The following is an 8,806-nucleotide window of genomic DNA, read 5'->3' as shown; positions in this document are numbered from 1 at the left end:
ACTGCGAGCCAGGCCTTACGCCCGACATCAGTGCACAACCTCACCTGTGGCTGAATGGAAGTGAATCCCCACAGCCATGTTCCAAAATCTACTGGAAAGCCCTTATAGAAGAGTGGAGGCTGTTACAGCAGCAAAATGGGGCCCAACTCCATATTGAAATGGACTTAAAATGCATTAGTTTTACATTTAGATTTAAATTTACATAAGCAGAGGCCCATCTCAGCAATTCAGTGACATATGTTAATATTTGAATCACAAATGGATCCTACTGTAGGCCTGCTGATACTAGAATTAGGCCTTCTTGTACATAATTTCTGTGCTGTCTGGAACTGTTTATTAACTGGCAACAAAATTTAGGTATATTTTTGAAGTAAATATATAGAGCTAATGGAAATTGTCCCAGCTCTGTGTATGACCAGATCACACAGAACCTTGGTCAAATAAAGGCTGATGTGATATCAGCATTATATATATATATATATATATCACTAAGAGAATCATAACACTCTTGAAATGGGTCTCATCATGGGTTTATTGTCATGTGCTTAAATTTCACCTTTAGCATTCTGCTATAAATTAAATTATAAAGCAGAATGTATTCCCCCAAATGCATGTTAGTTACTATAAGGAGACTGCTGGACACAAACAGTAAATTCAAATCAACCTAAAGTGTGTGTGTGTGCGTGCGTGTGTGTATGTGTGTGCGTTTGTGCATGTCTGTGTGTGTGTTTGTGTGTGTGTGCTTGTGCATGCATGTGTGAAACAGGCCCTGTGAGTCAATGATTAGGTGACCCTTACCCCTAGATGAATAGATTCATTGAATGACTCAATGACTGCTTACACAGTTTCTCCCAGGGCTATTTCATCCCTGTAATTAATGCAGTGGATACAGCTCATCTTTGACCCGTGAAAGAAAACTAATCAGTTTAATTTATCATACTTCCAGCCCTTGAAATGCTGAGCCAATTTGCTCTGCTCCACAGTCAGTGTTATTTTCCACACCCCGTAGGTCAGCACTTTTCGTATCTGGTCACTTTTCCTCTCTGCATACTAAGTTTTTTTTTTTTTTTTTTCCTTTTTAACTTCTAATTTTACTGTAATGCGTGCATCCTGAGGGACAGATTGCTGAAGTAAGGATAGCAGCAAATATTAGGTTCCAGAGCAGAGCATTGTGTGCCCTTCAGTGAGGTATTTAACCTGAAGGTTTTTTATTAAAAGTCCAGATGCCTTAATACATGTATTTATCTGGATATACATGCAGAAGAGGGGAATTCTATCTCTCTCTCTCTCTCTCTCTCTCTCTCTCTGTCTCTACACACACATGTTTTTTTTCTGAAAGAAAATGACAAATGAATATAGATGGAGAGCATTCAGAAGTTCTGAAAATCTCATGCTTTGAAGTTCTCCAAGACGTAGGTATCTACCACGCAGCCTTGTTCATTATCACAGTGAAACAAGTATTCAAAAATTGTAACGGTGAATGATTCTAAAACAATTAATTTGTTCTCCTTATCAGTGTAAGTCTGCCAGGAAGGAAATTTTAAAAATAATTTAAAACCTAAAATTCCCATAACTATTATAAAACTGTCATAAGTTTCATTGGCCATAGGCAAATATCATGAAACTGGTGATTAAATTTACGAAGTTGGTCCGAAGTCCTGTATACATGATGTCAGATCAGTTTAATTAGCATTCAGCCCAAAAATGCTCGCTGTTTTCCTGACTAAATTAGCGTTCTGATTACCAACAGACTAGACAGGATCTACAGTAACACCACATGAAGCCTAGCCTTAAAAATCCCCAGAGTTTCTGCCTCTACTATGTGACCTGGCAAGCTATTCCACACATTGACTACTCTCTGCGTGAAAAGATTTTTCCTAATGTCTGTACGGAATTTACCTTTTGCTAATTTCCATTTATGTCTCCTCGTTCTACTAATGCAGCAGCCTCTGGTGTTTTCATCTTTGAGTCCCTTATTTAATTTTAGGAAAGTGTGCTTTTTCATGACTCTCAGCGACCCCCTGCAGCATTAAGTTATTGGCGGAATTAAAATTAGACTATGCAACATACAGAGGCATACATTCACAAACACAGAACTACGCTTTGCTGTAAATGCAGGCACTGTTGTTTACTGTTGGTGGCTTTTTTGTTGAAGCCCATGGAAGCTTTACCCTGCTGAGTCTGGGGATTCAAATGTTTCTCAAAACTTGAATTATGCAGATGGAATCGCTGTTCCTGCTTCTTTTACTATATAAAGCTTTAAACTGGAACCAAGACCAGTCCCTGATGCCACCAGCTTGAGGATTTCAAACACCAGGAGATGGAGTGGATATTCCATGCATGGACGAATGCAGGGTTGCCCAGTCCTGTTCCTGGAGATCTACCATCCTTTAGGTTTTGGTGTGCCAAATCAAGGTTGAAATGAAAACCTACAGGATGGAAAAGGGTTGGGCAGCAATGCAATGCAAATGTTTTTAAAAGGACTTGGTGATTTACCACACATGTTATTTTACATATCAACCCTGTATGCAAATGTCATCTAATTTGAAATCCTCATTAGGTATTAAGCATTTATTAGTTATGCGAGAGAAAATGCAGTTTATATAAATATTAATCCAGCTGCTCAAACAGGCCAGCTTCGCTGCCAGACATGATGGTGCATGCTCAGTCACAGTTTGTGTAGAAAGTACACCGTCTCTGTGGGAGAGCCCACCTCTCTGTGACCTACAAGACGTTTTAATGTAAAGATCAGAGAGGGTACACAGCAAGGACATACTCAAGCACCCTTCCCAGCATGCTTCAGTGGTCATTTAATGGATTGTCTCAAGAGAGCCTGGGGCATCCCTTTTGCAGGTGATAATTTTATGCAGATGTCAATGAACCATGTAAGAAAAGAACACTTGCTTTTTTCCTCCTCTGTAAAGCATTTTCATTCCCAAACAAAATGAACAATGAATATGATATCTGTGTGCAGACTGTCAGCTTTGATTTGAGTCTATATATATCCATATCAGTCTAGATATATCCATATCCATGAACCACGTAGAAATTACAGCCCTTTGATACATCAACCCCATTTTAGAGGACCAAAAGTAAATGGACACTTGGCTGCCCAGCTGCCTTTCTAGCTGTGTGTCGTTCCATCATTAGTTCATGTGCAAAACAGCTAACTGAAGATCTAGAGTGATTCTAGGCATGTCATTTGTATTTGGAGTCTAAGAAGTAGACAAACTATTACAGACATCGGAAAAAACATTGGGTGAGTCAAAATCATTTTTTTCATTACACTGTTATGAAGCAAGAATGCGCTGGTGAGCTAGGCAATTGCAATCAATCTGGTAGGCCACAGAAGACATCTGAAGTGGATGACCAAAGAAAACCAATTGTAAAGGACACATCTTTTCAGCTGTTGAACAGATCAAGAAGAGTGTACAAGATGTAGAGATATACATGTGCCAAAGACTACCACAAAATAAGAATACATCAGTATAACCTCAGAGGGTTTGCCACAAAATGCAAATCTCTGGCAAGCCTCAATAAACAGAATGACCAGGCTAGAGTTTGGTGAAAGTACATTTTAAAAACGAGAGTTCTGGAACAAGATCGTATATGAGAATAATATGGGACAAGTGATGGAAAAAGAAAAGTGTGGAGAAAAAAGGAACTGCTCATGATCCAAAGCACCCCCTCACAAACCGCAGGCAGTCATTGAATGAAAAGGATCTGCAAATATTATGACTTCATGTAAGATTATGTTAATTTGTCCAATTACTTTTAGTCTACTAAAATTATGGGGATTACGCATAAAAGGGCTACATGGATCACTGGATATGGATGATAATACCCTCAAAATAGAGTCTGCACTTTAACCTTATATTAATTGTTTTATTTCAAACCTAATGCATTGGAGTACAGAATGAAAATGTGTACAAAAGAATTGTGTCATTGTCCCAATACTTTTGCCTGTACTTTCTGCATTAATATAATTTAAATATGCATTGCTATGCTTTAAAGTGCAGCATGTGTGCATCATTCACACTGAATTGTAATGTAAATGACTGGCCATTTAAGAGTTCCTGTTTGGGTGACGCTCTACTCCTGGGTATCGTAAGTCTGAATTGAAGGGTGATATTCAGTCTCAAAGTAATCTGGAAAAAGGGTGTGCTAATAAACAACAATTTTTTGCATATCAGTTGTGATTGTAGGCTTGAATAGGATGTGAAAAGGAGAAAGAACATGTGCATGGTATGAGCTTCAATTGCCATTTACACATCAATATGAATTTTAATTATTTATTTATTTTTCATTAAATTGCATCACAAAGGCATGTTCTGTATGATTTAATGATTTAAAATACTTGTTTATTTCATACATTTTCTGATTTATTTATTTATTTATTTTGAAAGCAGATTTTGTACCATAGAGTACCATATTTCCATTGATTTTCCACTGCAGATATTTTGTCTTCTCTTTTGCCTCTGGCTGTTCCACAGATGTAGTACTTGTAGATTGATACCAGCTGCTCACTGCTACAGCTTTTACACATGTAATTTAAATATCATGTTTTCTTTAGATCTGTCTTTTTCATTATTATTAAATGTCACTCATTTCTAGTTTATTCCAGTTATAGAATGTCAAAACACTGTGTCAATGGCTCTATTCAACAGGAAAGCCTACAGCACTAAGATTTCCCACTTCACTCGAAGCAGTTTTCACTTAGTCGACGATCATCATTTGTGCATGGTTTCTCATCATTTCTTTTGTCCACAAAGTACACATTTGAGTCTGGTATTACTTAGGTTATTCGAGGACAAAGAAAAAGTGGTCACTCTGGTGCTGTGCCATATACCTGTGTGGCTAAAGAGCAGAAACAGTGCTTTTTGAGGTTGTGTCCGTTGTCTTTGAGAAATAAACCTCTCGGTATTCAGTATTCTGTTTCTGTTCTGTTTATGTGCAGAGCATAAAGAGTTTATGTATATTTACTGTGTGTGTGTGTGTGTTGGTTAATTGATAATTAATTGTTGTAAATTAATTATATTATATTCATTGTTCTTAATTGTGTTGTATAACAGAATGTTTCTGTTATATGATTATTTTTAATTTAATTAATTTTGGTTAGTGATATGCTGAATATTCTCAAAGCTTTGCATGAGTACTTTCATTTTTTTCTGACATCTAATTAGTTAATGTATTCAGTATCCATACATGACGTATGTTTGGTATGTGTATGTAATGCATTTATGGGCACAATAGGACTATTTGAAAGACATCTTTCCCTTCGTGCCCACTGTGTTTAATCTCATCCACCAGGTCACATTGTGTCTTTAAGTACTGTATGAACACTTCAGTCTCATAAAAACACTAATGAATATAATAAGTATTTGTGATCAACTGATCTCAAGCAATAACTCAAACAATATAACCACCCATGCGGGCTGATTGAATTATTAGATTGCATAGCTAAAAATGTAATATAAATTTAATGAAAATTGAATTTCAATTAAAATTTGCATGTTCTACAAAATATAAATAAATAAAGACAATAAGATGGCTTGCCCCAAACCCCCACCCCTCAACTTGGTGACCCCACACACACGGTGCACCCAATGTCAGTACCCAGCACTCCAACCCAAATAATTATGCAAATCAAATGAACAGACTCTTCCTTGTCTACCTGGCCTGATCATGGCCTGACACTTTGTCCTCACCTTGTAACACGCTGCAATCCTACCAATGTGAACTGCACAAGCTTTTAACATTGAACTACTAGTCCCCACAAAGAAGGATGCATGCATGCACCACTGACCTCAGAGTGAACTTGCAAATTTGAGCTCGACAGCACAGGGGCATTTGAGATTACGTGATTAAAATCTAATTAATATAATGAACATTTGCATAAATTCTCTATAGCAGCAAACCATTGATGAGGACAATCCTTGATCTCAGGAGTCAGTAATGATGTTTTTTTTCTTTTTTTTTTGCGGAGTAAAAAAAGACTGTGCTCCTCTTTTGAGAAGAGCGCAATTGATTTTTACTAAATGAGAAAATTGCAAGAGTTGAGAGACTGGAGAATGGCAAAATGACATGTATTGTTTGCATGTATTCAGTTTTGAACCTGTTTAAAGATTAAATTAAATGATCCAGAACCCTAAGTTTGTCCTGTGGTGCATTCATAAATAGACGCATTTGTACAATTATTGGAAAATGAACCACCCCCGTCGTATATTATTTACGGGACGGCTTTTTGTGGTTTATTCCTTACCTAATAGTCATAATTGGGTTAAAAACATGAAAGAAATATTAAGAAGACAATCAGTTGTCAAGTCAATGGAATATAACCACAATTTGAATCCAGTCACCTGGACCTTTATGCTTTTGGTGGTGTTGACATCCCAGTGTTCTGTAGGGGAACATAGCCAAGCGGATGGTGGGGCAGTGGTGAAAGAGGACGGGGCCTCATGATAGAATTTTGAACTGGCCCCCCATGGGCAATGGAACGTCTCTGGTCAAAAGGGAGGGTAGTTGACAAGTGATGGTTTAGAGGCCATTTGAGGTGTAGCCTCTCGCTGTCCAGGCCTCTGTAGTGGAGCACGTCATCATTAGGCATGTCAATCAGTATGACAAGAAGTCTTATTTTACGATACCCTGGAAGACCCCACTAAATATTAATTATATTACATCTAGTTAGCAGATGCTCATATCAGTGACTTGCACAGTTTACATTCATTACTTACAGTCCACTTATACCGCTGGACATTTATTAAAGTAATTCAGGTTAAGTATATAATACGAGCATGCAATAGCATTGCTCCACCTGGGAATCAAACCTGCAACCCTGACGTTTCAAGCACAGTTCCCTAATCATTACTGTATATTACATTTGCCACCCGTGTTCCTGTGTGGCATTTTCATACAGAACTGGTGTCAACCAACAAAGCACTTTGTATTTAGTTTCTTCTCATTTGGCTGAGGAAAAAGGCTTTTGACCCTGGTGTTCAATGAATATGGATGAGTCAAGGGACACATTCAACTTGAAAATCATCTTGGATGAAAGGGAAAATGAAATGTGAAAGTTCTTCTGAGACGGTGTTGCTGCACTAATAAGACTGAAACCATTTGTGTAACTTCTGAAGAAAAAGTTTTGAAGACAGAGGCCTATTTAACCTTTTCTAGAGTTGACCCGATCCTAGTGATGATCCTAGCTGCTAAAATCAGTGACTTACGGAAATCCGATAGACTTCAAAATGAGGAAAAGATTCTTGCGCAAGGTCACAGGCTACCTGGAAAATCTATTTTATTTATTTATTTATTTATTTGTTTGTTTGTTCGGCAGGAATTATCATTTGTGTTTGGTTTGGAAAATATGAGTAATATGATAATTACAGTATGATGGCCTCCAACATGTTTTCTTTGTCTGAAGAAACAGCACATACATAGCCAGCTCCATAATTTTTGGGACAAGGATACATATTTATCCTTGATTTGGCTCTGTACTCCACAATATTTAATTTATAATCAAACAATTCAAATGTGGTTAAAGTGCAGATCCTCAGCTTTTGTTAAAGGGTATTTTGTTGAAGGTTTATACATTTTGGTTTCACTATATAGAAACTACAGCTCTTTTCAGGACACCATAACATCAGGGACAAATGGCTTCACAGGTGTTTCAGATAAGTCAGGTGTGTTCAATGGCTTCCTTAGTGCAGGTATAAGAGAGCTCTGTGAAACATGGTAGTGATGGTTTCATTAGATAATCCTTTGGATCCAAAAATTAAAACTTTATTTAACTCCTTGTTTCCCTGCCACATCCAGGGATTTGAGGCCCAATAAAAAGATTTCACACTGGAGCCACCACACCAGGCCACATAATTCCTGCTCAATTATGGTAACCATATCATATTTTTGAGGGCCCCTATCATTACCCCCAACCCCCCTATGAGTGCCTGCTCATCCTCCACTGTTCAAGCAATCTTACGACACAGACTCCCTCTCAGGGAAATCAAATCAGTGGAGTTTTCTGGTTCCAATTTTATGCATTTCACCTGCTCCTGGTTATTTTGTTGATGTTTGCCTCCAGCAAATATTGAGCATGTGACCATCTGGAACGTCAACCTGAATTTCAGGAGTTATGCTTCAGGTGTCCCTGTAGGCAGGATTCTTTTGGCAATCAGCAGACATGTAACTGCTTATACAGTTAAGTAGGTGTGCATCAACAAAACAACTCCGTTACAGAGAAGAGTGGAGGAATTCAAACATTGGCACGTAAACAGTATCAATAAAATTTGCAGAATTAAACAATCTGCTACTGGTACACTGCGTACTAATGGGTTTTATTTATTGTGCACATCTTCCAATTTATCTTCAGTAAAACGAGCCCCAGGATCACTGCACAGACAGAACAATAAGCCAGCAATGTGTTTGAACATTTAATGAAGCAACCGAAAAGCTCAATGAATATTACGACCCCAATCAATTGAAAAATAAAACACAGTTGTCAACAAGCTCACAAATTTCTGAAAGCTGACAAGTTTTTTATTTTTTTATTTTTTTTAAATACCCTAAACATGCCTACAGTCATCTCACTTGATTCTCTCGATGAGGCCTGTCACTCTGACCTTGTCAAACAGCACATCAAGAAAATGCTCAAATGTCTTTGGCTCAATTCTGGTATACAGCTCAAATAAATATTTCTACAGTAGGCATTTAGCAGAGAAGGCCAAATGCTATGTCGGTTATTACAGATTCCCTTGATGCTGAAACAGGAATGTATTTTCTTAAAGACAAGTATTCACATGGCATCAATCCA

The sequence above is a fragment of the Anguilla anguilla genome, chromosome 3 (genome assembly GCF_013347855.1).
Source record: "Anguilla anguilla isolate fAngAng1 chromosome 3, fAngAng1.pri, whole genome shotgun sequence".
Classification (NCBI taxonomy): domain Eukaryota; kingdom Metazoa; phylum Chordata; class Actinopteri; order Anguilliformes; family Anguillidae; genus Anguilla; species Anguilla anguilla.
Note: the sequence above shows the minus strand (reverse complement) of the source record.